The following is a 17,549-nucleotide window of genomic DNA, read 5'->3' on the forward strand; positions in this document are numbered from 1 at the left end:
ACAACAGTCACTAATATGGCATTATGTAAAAATGTGAATGTGTAACCGATGTGATTCTGCAATCTGTATTTGGGGTAAAAATGGGAGTTCATAACCCACTTGAATCAAATGTATGAAAGATGATTTATCACGAGCTTTGTAATGTTTTGAACAACCAATAAAAAAATCAATTAAAAAAAAGAAAAATAATACCTACTACAATGAAAAAAAAGATTCTATACATCTCTATCATGCTAGGACATGTGTAAAAAGTTGTTTTACGTATGTGCTATAGTTTAGGTATGGTTTGAGTATGTCCCTTAAGAGAACATCTGTATTGGAAGATTCATCCTTAATGTAGTGATGTTAGGAAGTTGTATGCACTTTTAAGAGGTGGGGTCTAGTTGGAAGTCTCCAGGTCATGGAGAGATCTACCCTTGGAAGGGATTTAGGTAGTTTCCAAATAATCCTGAATTAATCCTTCAAAGAGTGAGTTGTTATAAGAGTTAGCCCAGGGCTGGGACTGTAGTTCAGTGGTAGAGTGCTTGCCTCGCACATATGAGGCACTGGGTTCAATCCTCAGCACCACATAAAAATAAATAAATAAATATTAAAAGATAGTCAAGTTAATTATAAAAGTGAGCCCAGCTCCTGAATCACTCTCTGAGCTCCTGTCTCCATATCTGATCTCTTTTCTCCTATATGCCCTCTATTGTCATGCTATCCTCCATGAGTTCCTTTACAGAGCAAAGTCAATGCCTGCACCATGATCTTGTATCTTCAGAACTGTGAGCTTTCCTTTATATGATAACTCAGTCTCAGGTATTTTGTTATAGTAATAAAAAATGAAGTAATATAATTCGTTTTAAATTTTGGAATTTAATATAATAAGTAATATAATTTGTTTTAAAAATTGAAAAGTCCTAATGTTCACTAACAGAGGATTGGGTAAACCAATGCATCCTTAAAATAGAAGAATTTAGGCCAGGCGTGGTGGCACATGCCTGTAATCCCAGCAGCTTGGGAGGCTTAGACAGGAGGATCACAAGTTCAAAGCCAGCCTCAGCAAAAAGCGAGATGGTAAGCAACTCAGTGAAACCCTGTCTCTAAATAAAATACAAAATAGGGCTGGGGATGTGGCTCAGTGGCCAAATGCTCATGTGTTCAATTCCTGCCCCCCACAAATAGGACAATTTAGGAAGTCATTACAAAGAGACAGGTAAATATCTTCCATGCACTAATAGGAAAAGATGCCCAAGACATACTGTTACATAAAAAAGCATGTGGCAAAAGAACATATTATGAGTTTCCATTTTTGTAAATTACAAAATGAATAGAAATATAAATATATACCACAGTGCTTTAGTACAGGACATTTCTAAAAGAATATACAAGAAACTGGTAATAGTGATAGATTGATGAGAGAAAATGGGAGTTTAGAGCAAGAGGATAACTTCCTTTTTCTTACACATTCTTCTATACAGTTTGAAGTCTTATGTGCATAAATAAACATAAATAAATGATTGCTGAAGTATAACACAAATATAGGAAAGTACCCATTTAATATTTGTACAGTTCAATTAATTATCAAAAATACATCCAAGCAACCAGCACTCAGCCCCAAAACACAATATTACCAGTCTCCAGAAACCCATTATGTCCCCATCATTTTCCTCTTGTTCTTCCTGAAAATTAACTATTATCCTAATATCTAATATTAAAGTTCAGTTTTGTATTTTTCTGATCTTCATAAAAATTGAATCAAACAGTATATATTCTTTAGGGCCTGAATTATTTCAATCAATATACTGCTTGTAAGAATTTTTTATATTCTGTGTGTAGTTGTAGTTTATTCATTTTCAGTACTGTTAAATATTCCATTGTATAAATCTACTGCAAATATATATTTCCATTATTTGACCAGCACTAAATAATGCTCTAATGGAAATTCTTGCACATGTCTTTTGCTGAACATGTGCAATGGAGTTGTTGGGTTATAGGGTAGGTATATGTTTAGCTTTATTAGATACTGCCAAACAGCTTTCCAAAGTCTATCAGTTTACCCTTCAGCACGCGGAGTATGTGAGTTGAATTAATGGTTTGAATATGCAATAACAAGAACAAAAAGAAATCTCTATCTCACTTCATAAATGCAGTTTTTGATTTGACTGGTATTTCTGTAATTTATAAAAATAAATGTTAAAAATATAGGTCACTATGTTACCTAATGTGCTTATTCAGGGTTCCTGTAATAAATATTGATTTTTAGGTCAAAGATAAGTGTATATTTAAAGAGGAATATCTCCCCATTCCTGTTGTCAGATAATGTATACCATTATAGCCCTTACCCACTGACTACCAAATATCCAGAATTAAAGTCAGGGATCAGGGTTCCTAGTGTTTCACTCAAATGAGGTATCTGGTAATTTCTACTTCTTTCTGAAATATGCAATTGTCCAAAAAAGTAGAAAGCAGTATAAAGTAGTGTTGTAGAATGTGAGATTGATCAACTACTCTACCACATCATAGTTGACGGCCAATCCAACACCAGATTTGTATGAGTTCCTGGTTCTCACCAAACATGACTTTTTAAATATAGACAAAGCAATTTTCTCCAAAGATTTAGGGCCTATTGATTCCCTCTCAATGGACAAATTTGCAAATATGCATCTTCCTATCTGGGACTTCAAGGAGACAGACACCTACATCTTTTTTGGTCACTTTCAGTAAGAACTCTAACCAGTTCAATGGTTCAGCCTTTCTCTTTTGTATGCTACTCTGATGTAGTTAATGCTTCATGAATGTATCAATACATTTTTTATATCTTACAGTAGTGACCAAATAGATTCAATAGGATTTTTCCATTTGCCTATGGGGTAATACTATGTTCAGTTTCAAATGAGGAGGTTAACTTGTGGTTTTAAGGGATATTAAATGAAATATATGCATCTTTAAACACCACTATCACAGTGAGATGCTTGCTTTATGAGAGACATATGGGAACTGAGACTCAATAATAAAGTAAAATAATAATAGCCATATCTTCCAGCTTACACTCTTTCTAGGATAGTGCATGAACGTTAAGCAGAATGGTGGAAATTACCTGCTATACCATTTCAGTTTTTTTCTCTCTCTCTTCTCTGTTTCTCTTTTTTCTTTCTCTCTTCCCCCTCCTCTATAAGCTAAGTGCATATATTTGAATTTACATAATTCACATATGGATGCAGTGTGACTTCATCATTTATCCATAGGATCAGTTGTTAATAAGTGAAATTTTGGCATATATAAGTATGAATGTACCTTCAAATCATACCTATATATGTTTTATATAGATTTAATTTTTAATTGTGAAAAATTTCAGACATAGAAAAGTAGATATAATTATGTAATTAGCTCCCCATGCCCATTTCCCAGCTTCAACAATGATCAATGACTGCCAACTCTTATTTCATCTATACCCACATCTCATTTCCCCTTTCCGTAATATCATGAAGAAAATTGCAGAAATCATAACATTTCATCTGTAAATAGTTCAGCACATATTTATAAAGGATTAAGACTCTTAACAACCTATCCACAATACAATTATCCTATCTATAAATGAATAAAACTTCATTAAAATCTACAAATATCCAGACAATGTTTAAATTTCCAATTATCTTACAATTGGCATAAATGGATTTTTGTCTATTTGAATGAAGCTCTAAATAAGGGCTAAATACTGTAATTGACTCATAAGGCCTTTAAGTCTCTTTTAATATATGTTTGTCCCCCATCTTTTTTCTTCTTGAAGTTTATTTTTTTATGAAAATGGGTTGTTTTCCCTGTAGCATTTCCTATACTCTGGATTTTGCTGATTGCATTCTCATTATTAGGTTTAACATAATCCATAGTATTCTGGTTTTTTTTAATTAGTAGTTGATTTTAGGGTTTAAGTAGATTTATATTAGAGGGTTTTTTTTGTTTTAGGTGAGACTGCTTCATGCGTGGTTTTGTGCTCTCCATTAGGAGGTGCCTACTATTTGGCTGCTTCAGTTTTTAGGAAGTTAGCAGCCATTAATGATCATGCTATATTTATTCATCTATTAACGTTTGCAAAACTATAATGTTATTATGTATCATTCCTTCTTTAATTGTTAGCTGGCATATTTCTGTACATCTACTACTTGCTTATCCAGAGGTACAAACTGTATAAGAAGGCAAGATAAATGCCAAATTTAAAATAGAAAGCATATTCACTAACATTTAAATATGATGAGATTATGATATAATGATGGATTCATGAATTTAAACATATTAATATGCTTTAATTCATTATATTTGTTCATATTCAAGTTCACATTGGCCCCTCTTTAGCTACTGAGAGGCTGTTTAAGTTGACTCCTAAGTCCTTTTTACATGAACCTGGTAGTCTGAAAGCTTCTTTGCTGGGCATAACATATTCCAAGATCATCATGTAAGTTTCCTGTCCCAGATCTGAAGAACAATATTTTTAGATACCAATATGGCATAGAGAAAAGAGCATAGTCTTTGGAGTTAGAGAGACTGGGATTCAATTCTGGTCCTACCTCATTCTGCTTGTATGGTCTTAGGCAAACTCCTATGTACCCACTTCAAGTCTCCTTAATTTTAAAATGAGTGACACCTATCTACATGGCTCATCAAAGAATTAGAATCAGTATGTTTGAGTGTGCATAACATATATGTTTATCCAATCCTTCTTTCTATTACCTATTTATCTATCATTTGTATGGTTTGGATGTGAGGTGTCCCCCCAAAACTCCCATGTTAATGTAGGAGGTGAAATGATGAGACTATGAGAGCTGAAACCTAACCACTGGATTAATTTGAATAGCCTGAGTAGTAACTATAGCAGGTGGGGTATGGCTAGGGGAGGTGGGTCAGTGGGGGCATTCACTTGACATTATATCTTGTTCCTCAGATTACTCTTTTTCTCTCGCTGCTTCCTGACAACCATGAGTGGAGGAGCAGCACTACCATACCCTTTTGTCATGGTTTTCTACCTCACCTTTGGCTCAGATCAATGGAGTCATCCCACCATGTGCTGGATCTCTGAAACTGATCCAAAATAAACTTTTTCATCTAAGTTGTTCTTGTCAGGTATTTTGGTCATATCAATGAAAATGTGACTATCTATCATCTATCAGTAATCTCTCTACAACCTCACATAGAGCTTAGTACTTAACAGATATTCAGAAGTTCATTTTCTCTCATCTTACTCAAATGACAACATCACATCTTCTATGATTAACTAGAGTTCTGTGTTTACAGCATGAAGTGTTCTCTTTCATATATGGTAGATGAGTGTCTTACTTACAAATTGTCTTATGGGGATAGATGTCATCAAATGGATGATGCCAAGATGTGTTGAGCTATGTGAAAATAGATGCTGTCTCAATGAAGTTCATCATTAAAGACATTTCTCCTTCATTTTCAAAGTACTCATTTACAAATTTTAACGAATAGATTCCCTATTACCTTTTCTGCCTGCTACCAAGAATTGAGGTGGGATGGTGATGCCAAGTTTCAGTTGGGTTAACAACTGGGAAAACAGAAGAGAAACATGAATCATTTAAAAGGATAACCCAAGGCAATGAGCTACTCCAAAGTCACCTGTATCAGTTTGAAAGAGATTATTTGATATATGGTATAACATATTTCCCTTCTCAAATTAGCTTTATTTATACTACTATTAAAATGGCTTTTCATTCCTTGAGATCACACAACTAGAGTGGGTAATAAATCCAAAATGTGCTGAGAAAGCTATAGAAATCAACCTGGGATAAAATTTTTACCCAGATGTTCTGCCTTGACACTCAACTGTTGCTATAGCATTGTCCTTAAACTACGGTCAGAAGGACTGGGGCTGTAGTTCGGTGGTAGAGTACTTGCCTAGCACATATGTGGCACTGGGGTCGATCCTCAGCACTACATAAAAATAAATAAATTGTTAAAATTTTTAAAAAAGAAAACACAAAGGTCACAATAGGAAAATTTCCAGGCAGCCTCAATATTCCAGCCCTCACCAGGGGAGCAGCAGCTGCTGCAAAGAGCACAACCTTTTGACAACTAACTAAAAGATACTTGACAAAGGTTGAAGGAGTGATGAGAAAAAGAATCACCTCAACTAAGCAGTATCCTGTGATGGTATTTTTCAGCTTAGCATCTATTTTAATGGAACTGGGATTTTGAGAATGCTTGTGGCTTTTGAGAACTTTTGTGTCTTGAGGCTGCTTGCCCTAAAGTACCCAGTGAACAGTTGGTCACATGGTAGTATTAACACAGAAGGCACTGACTTCCAGCTAGAAAAACTGTTTGATCCTGTGCTGGGATGAAAGCAGCTGCCTGAAATGACTATAAAGCCCACTTGTGTTTCTTGAGAGCTGAACTCTGGGGCTCTTTTCTTTCTTGGATTGGCTACCCAAGATTCCTTTTCCCATTAAACCAAAGACATAGGTTCCTAATCAACACAAGGGTTTGATCTGTGCCAGAATTTTAGGGCTTCTTTCCGTACATTTGAGTATTGAATCCTTATATCCAGCATGGAAAGGTAGGTATTAGATATCCATTTGACAGGCAAGGCGTTATAGGTTAGGAGAAACTCAATGGCATGTCCCCTTTCCCACTCCAAACAGCATCACACAGCTATCAAATTAAGGAGTTAGACTTTTAAATGGGTATCTGACCCCAAAATATGTGCTCTTCAAAGGATACTGTGCTGCGTCCCTTCAGTCTATTTCCTCTCTCCTCACAGGTGCCTGTCTTCCCCAGCTTAGACATGACTACTCTCACTCTAGGTTCTGACCAAGTAGTTGACACAACTTTCATTTTAGGGACTTCACTGAAAATATACCTATAATGAGAGAGCAGATACCAAATAGAGGAAAGTGACCAAGGTTCTGGAAAACTCACTCTGTTTTTTTTTTTTTTCTAATTTGCTTTCTGTTCATCTCTTCTCCTGTCTGTAATCTGAAGATATCCTCACCCTGAATTTCAACAAGCCTCAAAAAATAAATGTATAGAAAGCTATATAATCACACATCATAATCAATTTTATTTTTTCAAAAATATGGATAAATACTAAATAAAAGCAACCAAAGGTAATAAGATATGTTACATAATAAGGAACAAAAACAAGAGCTACTTCAGATTTCTTGCCAGAAGTCATGCAATGCAAGAGACAGTGGAGTAGAATCTTGAGTGTAATGAAGAAAAAAAAAGGTCATTATACAAATATAAACTCAGTGACAATATTTTTCAAAAATGAAGATTAAATAGTTTTCAGACAAAAACTGAGATTCATAGCCAGCAGACATATACTATAAGAAATAATAAGAAAAGTTTCTAAAAAAAAAAAGCAAATTGATACCAGATGAAAATCTGGATCAAACAAAGTTTGAAGGATGGAAGTTGTAGACATATTGGTTTATATAAAAATATTTTTGAAAGTTTACTTTTATTAATAATATTTGTTGTGAATTTTGCATCTTTCTCTTTAATATATCCATTTAATATTTTTATATTCCCCTTAAATAAAAATTATGTTTAAATTTAAAATAGCAACAGTGTATTACGGCATAACATGTTCCTTCATGTTCTGAATATAAAAAGAAAACATGACAACAAAAGAAAAAACAACAGAAAGGGGAAAATGTTGTGAATTCTTATATTATGTGTGAAATTGTATACTATTTTTTGAAAGTAGAATGTGCTAGGTTAAATATTTTAATGTAATGCCTACAATAAGGAACAAAAATGATAAAAAAGAGACTTAGCTGATAAAACCAATATGGAAGAGGAGAGAGAAGGAGATGGAAAGAGGAAGTACTGGGGACTGAAGTGGAGCAAATTATATCCAATGAATGTATGAATATGTCAAAATGAACCCAATATTATGTATAATCATAATTCAGCCATAAAAACATGAAAAAATAATCAAAAAGAAGTCAGTAAAAAAGAAAACAAGGAACAAACAGAGATCAGATAGCAAGGTCATAGATTTAGGCTCCCCCAAAAGTAAAGAAAAATTAATAATGTTTTGAACAACTAATAATAACTTAAAAAAGAAAAATTAATAAGCACTGATTAAAAGACAAAGATTGTCATTTTGAATTCAGCTTTGTGCCATCTATAAGAAACACATTTCATATATAAATACACATATAAAAGAAAAAAGTGCAAAAAGATAAAGTAAGCAAATGCTAATAAAATGAAATCTGGAGTGGCTAATGAAAATTTAGGCAAAATTAATAAAGAAATAGGTCAATTCATCAAGAGGATATAATAGTACTAAATGTGAATGCATCTAATAGCAAACTGCAAGTATGTGAAACAAAAGCTGATAGAATTATAAAGAAGAACAGTCAAATCCATAATGACGGTTGAATATTTTAATACTCCTCTCATTCATTGATGGACAAATGGAAAATCAGTGTGTGTGTTTGTGTGTGTGTGTGTGTGTGTGTGTGTGTGTGTGTGTGTGTATGACTTTAAGTACAGTATCAGTGAAATTGATCTAATTGACTTTCATAGTACATTCTACCCAATGACAGTTGTTATGGTTTAGAAATGATGTGTCCCCCCAAAGGGGACATGAATGAGACAGTGCTAGAAAGTTCAGAGATGAAACGATTGGATTATAAGAGCCTTAACCTGATCAATGCATTAATTCAGTTGAATGGATTAGCATGGTGGCGACCTTAGGCAAGCAGGGTGTGGTTGGAGGAGATAGGTCATTGGAGATGTGCCTTGGGGTATATTTGTTGTTCTTGGTAAGTGGAGCAGTCTCTGTCCACTTCCTGATGTTCATGTTCTGGCTGCTTTCCTCTGCTAACCCTTCCACCATGAAGGCAAAAAGCAATGGAGCTGGTGGTGTATAGACTGAGACACCTAAAACTGTGACCCCCAAAATAAACTTCTTCTCTGTTCTGTTAGGTCTTTTGGTTATAGCAGCAAAATAGCTGACTAAAACAACAGCAGAGTACACATCAGTGTCAAATGCATGCAAAACAATCAATAAGAAAGAGCATATCCTGGATCCTAAAAGAAGTTCCCATAAGTTTAAGAGAATTTAAATCATACAAACAATATTTTCTGACCTTTAAGAAACCAAACAATAAATCAATAACAATGATTTAGAGAATTCCATCTATACATTTCTTAACAGGTTTTCAATTATATAATTCACATACCATACAATTCATCCACTTAAAGTGTACAGTTCATGCTTGTGTAAGTGTGTGTATTCATAGATCCTTGCAAACATCACCATAGTCAATTTTAAAGCATTTTTATTACTTCAAAGAAAAATCTTTTATCCTTAAGCTATCGTCATCTTATCTCCCCACCCTATCTAGACCTAAGAAACCACTAATCTATTTTCTGTCTCTATAAATTTTCCTGTTCTTAATTTCCCTATCAATGGAGTTATATAGGATGTAGTCTAATATAGCTGGCTTTTTTCACTTGGTATAATGTTGACAAAGTTCAATCATGTTGTACCATATAACACTACTTCATTCTTCACAGCTTCCTTCATTTTTTGATCCAACAATATTCTATTATATGGATACATATTATTTGTTTAATCATGTATCCATTGTTAGTCATTTGAGTTGATTCCACTTTTTGGAAATAATAGATAATACTATTATAGATATCCATATAAGGATTTCTATGTGAACATAAATTCTTATGTTTCTTGGGAATTGATTGGCCCATATTGTAACTCTGTGTCATATTGTAACTGTATTTATTTATATATTAAAGAAATGCCCAACTGTTTTCCAAAGCATCTGCACCATTTTGTACTCTTATCTGCCGTGTTAAGAGAGCTCCGGTTTACCCATGTCCTCCCTAACACATGTTGTCCTCTGCCTTTTTGATACTAGTCACCCTACTGGATATGAACTGATATCTCATTGTGGTTCTGATTTACATTTTCCTAATGACCAGTGATGTTGAAGATCTTTTTATGTGATGATTAGCCATATATATCTTCATTAGAGCAATATTTGTTCAGATTCCTTTCCCCAATTTTAATTGGGTGATTTGCCTTGTTATTGTTGAGTTCCAAGAGTTTTTTATTTTTTGTCCACATCAGCACAATTTATATTGAAATCATTTCCTCATAGTTAAATAATTAAATATCAAGAAAGCACACATATTTTAGAATTAAATCATGGTTAATATTTATATAATCCCAAAGTGGGGAAGAACTTTTTTACTTATTGTTTTTAGATATACATGAGAGTAGGGTTATTTTGACATGTTATACATACATATTCATGGAGTGCAACCCTGGTATATGATTTGCAAATATTTTCTCTCATTCTATGGATTCTCTTTTCACTTAATTGTGAAAGTACATGAATGGTGTCTATATATTAATATTAAACAATAAATCTTGAAAGAAATTAGAAAACTTTTTGAACTAAATTAAAATGAAAACACATTGTAAAATGTCTGTGGTGCAGCTAAAACAATGCTTGCAAGGAAAATTTTAGGGTTGGGGTTGTAGCTCAGTGGTAGAGTGCTTGCCTCACACGTAGGAGGCACTGGGTTTGATCCTCAGCACTACATAAAAATAAAATAAAGGAATTGTGTCCACCTACAACTAATATATATATATAAACATTTTAGCATTCCATGCTTAATTTAGAAAAGAAGAAATATGTAAAATGAACTATTTAAACTTCCACTTTCATCAATTCTCTTAGGCATTGTTGAACTGAGCTCTAAAATGATTATGCCTATTTATACTTCCTGTAGCACTGCATGTTCATATCATCAACAACACACCCAATACTGTTAGATTTTAATGTTTTCCCAAACAGATGGGCGTGAAATGCATCTTGTTGCTTTAGTTTTTATTTCCTTGACTACTAGGGAATCGAATAACTTTTCATATGTTTTATGGTCTTTCAGTTTTCATCCTCTTCATAGGTCCTGTTCATGTTTTTTATTCATTTTAATTACCTAGGATAATATTTTTTTTTCACAGTGCTAAGGATCACATCGTTTCCGGCATGCTAAGTAAGCATGCACTCTACCACTAAGCTACATCCACAGCTTGTTTTAATTAAGCCAATTGTCTTTTATGTTTTGATCTGAAGAAGTTTTAAAATATTATAAATGTGAATCTTTACCAGTTATATCTGTTGAAAAATCTCCTCTAGTCTGTCTTTGCATTTCATGTTGTCTTTCTTATTTAAGTGGTTGAATTAAAAGTCTAATTAATGAATATTTTGAAATCTGGATTTATGGTTTTTTTTTCTTAAGAAATCATACTTTAGAGGGCTGGGGATGTGCCTCAAGCGGTAGCGCACTCGCCTGGCATGCATGCGGCCCGGGTTCAATTCTCAGCACCACATACAAACAAAGATTTTGTGTTCGCCGAAAACTAAAAAATAAATATTAAAATTCTCTCTCTCTCTCTCTCTCTTTTTTAAAAAAAAAACAAATCATACTTTAGAAATATACTCTCCTGTATATTCCTTAATTAAAAAAAAAATTTTTCCAGGGCTGAGGTTGTGGCTCAGTGGTAGAGCACTTACTTAGTACATGCAAGGTGCTGGGTTCGATCCTCAGCACCACATAAAAAATGAAAACAAATAAAAATAATGGTATTGTGTCCAACTACAACTAAAAAAAAAATTTTAAAAAATTTATGTTCCCATTTTGCCTTATAGACACCTGTAATGTTTTGTGTATAGGGGTTTACTTTTTTTCACATGGCTATCTACTGTTATAGGCACTGTTTATTGACTAGCCCATCCATTCCCTGCTTAGTTGCTGTTCTATTATTGTCATATATCAATTTCTTCTACATCTGTGAGGATGAGGAAAGTTTTGAGTTTTCTGCTCTGTTTCAGTGGACTGCTTTGTTATTAGTATGCTAATACCACACAGTTTTATCACTGTAGGCTTATATTAAATATTGTTATCTGGTAGCATGGGTCCCTGCTCATTCTTTCATTCTTCTTCATGAGTGTTTTGACTTTGCTCTTCCATGTGATCAGCTTGTCAAGTTTGATAAAAGCATTAGGATTTCTATTGGAATGAAATAGGTCTACATATTACTTTGGGGAAAATTACCACCTCTGTGACACCTTGTTTTCTCTCTTATGAGAAGCATGGGTTTTTGACAGTTTTCTTGAACTACCTGAAAGTGAACCCACCTCCTGGGTTCTAACTCAACAAAATCTAGAGCTAATGATACTTAGCTGAAGTACCTTGACCTTTGTACCTGTATGTAGAATTTAGTCTAATTGTTATGTTCCTTAGTTGTCAGTTTTGCATGTAAGATAAACCCAGTAGAATTTGTCTGCTAAGAGCCACAGCCAAGTAATATGATACATGGCATTTTTGGTTGAAAGGTGATGCCAACAAGCCATTGAGATGATATGATTATGTTAAGATGTGCATTCATATGTATATTGGACTCCTGCTGTCCACCTTGGCCTGCTACGGGACTCCTGGAGAGTTCCCATTGGTTGGGGAAGTGCGGTAGGAGGGAATTCCGGAGGAGGAACAGCTTCTTGGGTTCCGGGAGAACTCGGCGTGAGTGGATCGGGAATGTGGGTGGATCAGGAATCTTCCCGGACGTGTACGGAACATTGGTGGCAGTTTCAAAAAATAAAGTTTGTTCCTGCTTGAGTGGCTCATGATTTTGTGCCCAGCCAGACTGCGGCAATTGGTGGCCCGTGCGGGGGACGCCTGAAGCTTGGAGGTGAGTAAAATTGCTCGCCCCTGAGGGAAGGTGACAGAATGGGTGACCATTTCAAAAAACAATGTGTTCTTGTTTTGATTCATTTTGTTTTTGTTTCAAGCTGCCTATCCCTAGAATTTTCTCAGGCAAACTGGGAAAAATGGTTGGCTCAAGGTTTGAAGTTGTTCGGCCCTGAGAAAGAGAAAATTGATACAACTACTCTTTGTTCTGTTTTTGTTTCATTCTGTTTCAGTTTTTGTTTTATGCTATCTTATTGAGTTGCGTTACCTTTATAGTAGATTAGAAACTAGTAAAAAACAAACTGAAAGACTGTTAAGTATATTGTTAGAGGTCCAGACTATGGTAGAAAACATGTTAGGTCAAGCAAAAGAGAAGGTCTCTTGAGCTAGTCAGACAGAGGAAAATTTGAAGAAAGAATGCTTAGAGGAAAAACAACCATCAGGCAGGGAATTACAACAGGAGGCTGCTACTAACTCCATTCTATCACCAGAGGGCGTAATTCAACCAACAGCTCCATCTACAGCTGAACGGCCCTCAACTCCCGTAGTTGATAGACGGAATCCTGAGGCAGGACCCCAAAGATTAGCATGCCCTGTACTAGAGCAGGCAGGAGGGCAACGAATTCACCGCGCTTTAGATTTCAAAACAGTGAAGCAATTAAAGAAGGCTGTAACAACCTATGGGCCGCAAGCACCCTTCACCATAAGTATGGTCGAATCTATTACCAACCTGGACATGACACCAGCAGATTGGGCTAGCATGTGTTGATCTGTGCTAATTGGAGGACAATATTTGTTATGGAAGGTTGCCAATGAGGAATTTTGCACGGAGACAGCTAGGCAAATGCAGCAGCCGGTTACCCTCAAAGAAATCTAGAAATGTTGTTAGGAAAGGGACCTTATGAGGGTCAACGGCAACAAATTGAATATGATCCTGGTGTATACGCACAAATTGCTGTAGATGTGGTTAGGGCATGGAAAACTTTACAGGGGCATGGAGATTTACAAGGACAATTATCTAAGGTAATACAAGGAACTAATGAACCTTACACTGAATTTGTAGATAGGCTTATTCAAACAGCTTCTAGAATATTTGGAGATACAGAACAGGCAATGCCATTTATAAAACAACTGGCTTATGACCAAGCAAATCGTTGCTGCAGAGAGGTCATTAGACCATGGAGACATGAAGATTTAAACACATATATAAATTATGTAGAGACATTAATGAACAAGGGCAAGTCTTAGCAGCAGTACAACAAGCTTTAGATGCCAGGCCAAAAACATGCTATAATTGTGATCAAACAGGACATTTTAAAAGGAGTTGCCCCATAGGAGGAGAGTTTAACAAAGCTAGGTATCAAAGGAGTAGAATACCGGGTATTTGCCCATGATGCCGTAGAGGGAGACATTGGGCTAATGAATGCCATTCTCAAACTACCATAGAGGGTATTCCGTTATCAAAAAACGGACAAGGATCAAGTGTTTACCCACGATATCATGGAGAAAGGCATCAGGCTCCGTTGCAAAAAAAATGGATTGGAGGGCCCAATGCTCCAGGGCCCAAAACCACAAATATACGGGGCAATGGAGGAACCCAGCAGCACCATTAAGGTAGTGCCCAGGACACATTATCCATTAAATCCCTCATCAGACAAACTAGAGGGAGCGCAGGGTTGGACATCTGCGCCTCTGCCAGAGCAGTACTAACTCCAGAGATGGGAGTTCAAATCATTCCCACAGGAGTAAAAGGACCTCTTCCCCAAGGAACAGTAGGCTTATTATTGGGACACAGTTCTTCTACACTAAAAGGACTTATGATAAGTCCCGGGGTAATTGATCCTGATTATGAAGGTGAAATAAAAATTATAGCTAGTTCTCCAAGAGGTATATCAGTAATTTCACCAGGAGATAGAATAGCACAGTTATTAATAGTACCCAGCCTACATGATAAATTTTCCAGTTGTGCCGTAGAAAGAGGTACCAGGGGATTAGGCTCCACAGGTGTAGATTGGGCTATGTTGTCTTTAAATTTAGATTCTCGCCCCATGCTAAAACTAAATATTCAAGGACATGAATTTAATGGGCTACTGGATACAGGTGCAGACCTTAGCATCATATCTCGTCAAGAATGGCCAAAACATTGGCCATTACAACAAGCCACTCAAACGCTTCGAGGCCTAGGAGTGGCGACTAATTCCCATAGAAGTGCAATGGTATTAGATTGGAAGGATCCTGAAGGATGTGAAGGAACTATACAGCCCTATGTATTGGATCATCTTCCTATAAATTTATGGGGACGAGATGTCCTAGATCAATTAGATTTGACATTAACAAATAACATCAGTCCTAACGCACCCACTACTAGGGCTAGACAAGGCTTTAGGAAAGAAAAAAGATTAAGAGAACAAGAACAAGGTATGACAGCACCAATACAAATAGATCAAGGAACAGACAGACATGGATTGGGTTTTCAAAAAGGGCCACTGAGACAATCAAAATTACTTGGAAATCAGAAAGACCAGTGTGGGTTCCTCAGTGGCCCCTGACTAAAGAAAAGATACAAGTAGCCCATGACCTGGTCAAACAACAATTAGTGGAGGGACATATACAACCTTCCGTATCTCCCCATAATACTCCCATTTTTGTCATTAAAAAGAAATCTGGTAAATGGAGATTATTGCAAGATTTAAGAGCCATTAATAATGAAATGGTTATTATGGGACCTGCTCAATCAGGGATTCCCCAATTGTCTGCTTTACCAAAAACCTGGTATGTTTTAGCTATAGATATTAAAGATTGTTTTTTTTTTTCAATTCCAATTCATCCTGAGGATAGTCCACATTTTGCATATACTATCCCTGCACTAAATCATGAAGGTCCTGATCAGAGATATGAATGGAAAGTACTCCCTCAAGGGATGGCTAACAGCCCAACTATGTGTCAAATTTATGTTAACAAAGCAATCCAGCCACTTAGAAATCAAAATCCTGAGCTACAAATATTTCACTATATGGATGATGTGTTATTGGCACATAAAGATAAAAACACATTGCTAGAATGTTATGCCACACTTACAAATTTATTAAAAAGTTATAATCTAGAGATAGCAATAGATAAAGTACAATTAAATCTTCCAATTAATTATTTAGGATTTCTATTATCCTCAACCATGGTCCATCCACCAAAAATTCAAATACGAGTAGATCAACTCAAATCACTTAACGACTTTCAAAAGTTATTGGGAGACATAAATTGGATAAGGTCTTATCTAGGCATACCAACAGGAGAGCTAGGACCTTTATTTGATATCCTAAAAGGTCCATCAGATCCAAATTCACCCCGCATGTTAATGCCTGAAGCAAGAAAGGCATTAAAAATCATTGAAACATATATGGAAAATATGCATTTGGATAGAATTGATATAAGTTTGCCTTTATTATTTATTGTACTACCAACGAAAAATATGCCTACAGGAGTATTTTGGCAAGAAGGTCCATTATTGTGGATACATTTATCTTATTCTCCTAACACTATTCTTACTAGGTATCCTGAGGCTGTAGGACAATTAATACTCAAAGGAATAAAAGCAGCAAAGGGAGTGTTTGGGATTTCTCCCAATAAAATTATTACTCCATATACTATGGATCAAATTGATGAGTTAGCTAATGAGTTAAATACTTGGGCAATAATTATGTGTAAATCTAATGTTTCATTTGATAATCACTTACCATCTAATCCTTTGTTGTCTTTTTGGTCTAAGCATCCTGTAGTTTTACCAAAAATGATAAGAAAAACCCCTATCATGAATGCTCCAAATATATTCACTGATGGGTCAAATAATGGTACAGCAGCAGTAGTTACACCTGATCAAACTTTTACATTTTTAGTACCCAAACAATCAGCTCAAAAGGTAGAGCTTAATGCAGTATTACAAGTTTTTATGATGTTTAAAGATTCTGTATTTCATTTATTTTCTGATAGTCAGTATGTAGTTAATGCTATAGTATCCCTTGAAGATGCTGGTAGGATTTCCCCTTCTTCTACTGTTTTCTCTTTGTTTTCCACTATACAAAGTCTAATCTGGGACAGAAAAGATCCATTCTTTATAGGACATATCAGGGCACATACAAGATTGCCTGGAGCCCTTAGTTTGGGCAATGAATTAGCAGATAAATCTACACATGACATACATATTTTCTCCACAATAGAAGAAGCTATAAACTTTCATAAAAGGTTCCATGTCAATGCTAATACTTTACAAAAGCATTTTAAAATAACTAAGGAACAAGCTAGACAAATAATAAAACAATGTCAAAATTGTGTGACCTTTTTATCACAAGTTAATCTTGGAGTCAATCCTAGAGGATTGATACCTAACCATATTTGGCAGATGGACGTCACACACTTGCCAGAATTTGGAAAATTAAAATATTTGCATGTTACAGTTGATACTTCTTCTGGATTTTTGATGGGCTCCCTTCATGCTGGAGAAAAAACTAAAGATGTTATAGCTCATTGCTTACAAAATTTTGCCACTGTGGGTGTTCCAAAACAGTTAAAAACAGATAATGGTCCTGGTTATGCTTCTACCTCTTTTAAACAATTTTGCTCATCATTTGGCATTACTCACATAACAGGAATTCCATACAATCCACAGGGACAAGGCATAGTTGAACGAGCTCATCAAACTATTAAAATGTACTTATTAAAACAAAAGGAGGGAATTGGAAAGGGGTATATATCCCCCAAAGATAAATTTAAAATAACCCTTTTTACTCTAAACTTTTGAAATTTGGATTCATCAGGGCTTAGTGCTG

This window comes from Callospermophilus lateralis, chromosome X (assembly GCF_048772815.1).
Source record: "Callospermophilus lateralis isolate mCalLat2 chromosome X, mCalLat2.hap1, whole genome shotgun sequence".
Lineage (NCBI taxonomy): Eukaryota > Metazoa > Chordata > Mammalia > Rodentia > Sciuridae > Callospermophilus > Callospermophilus lateralis.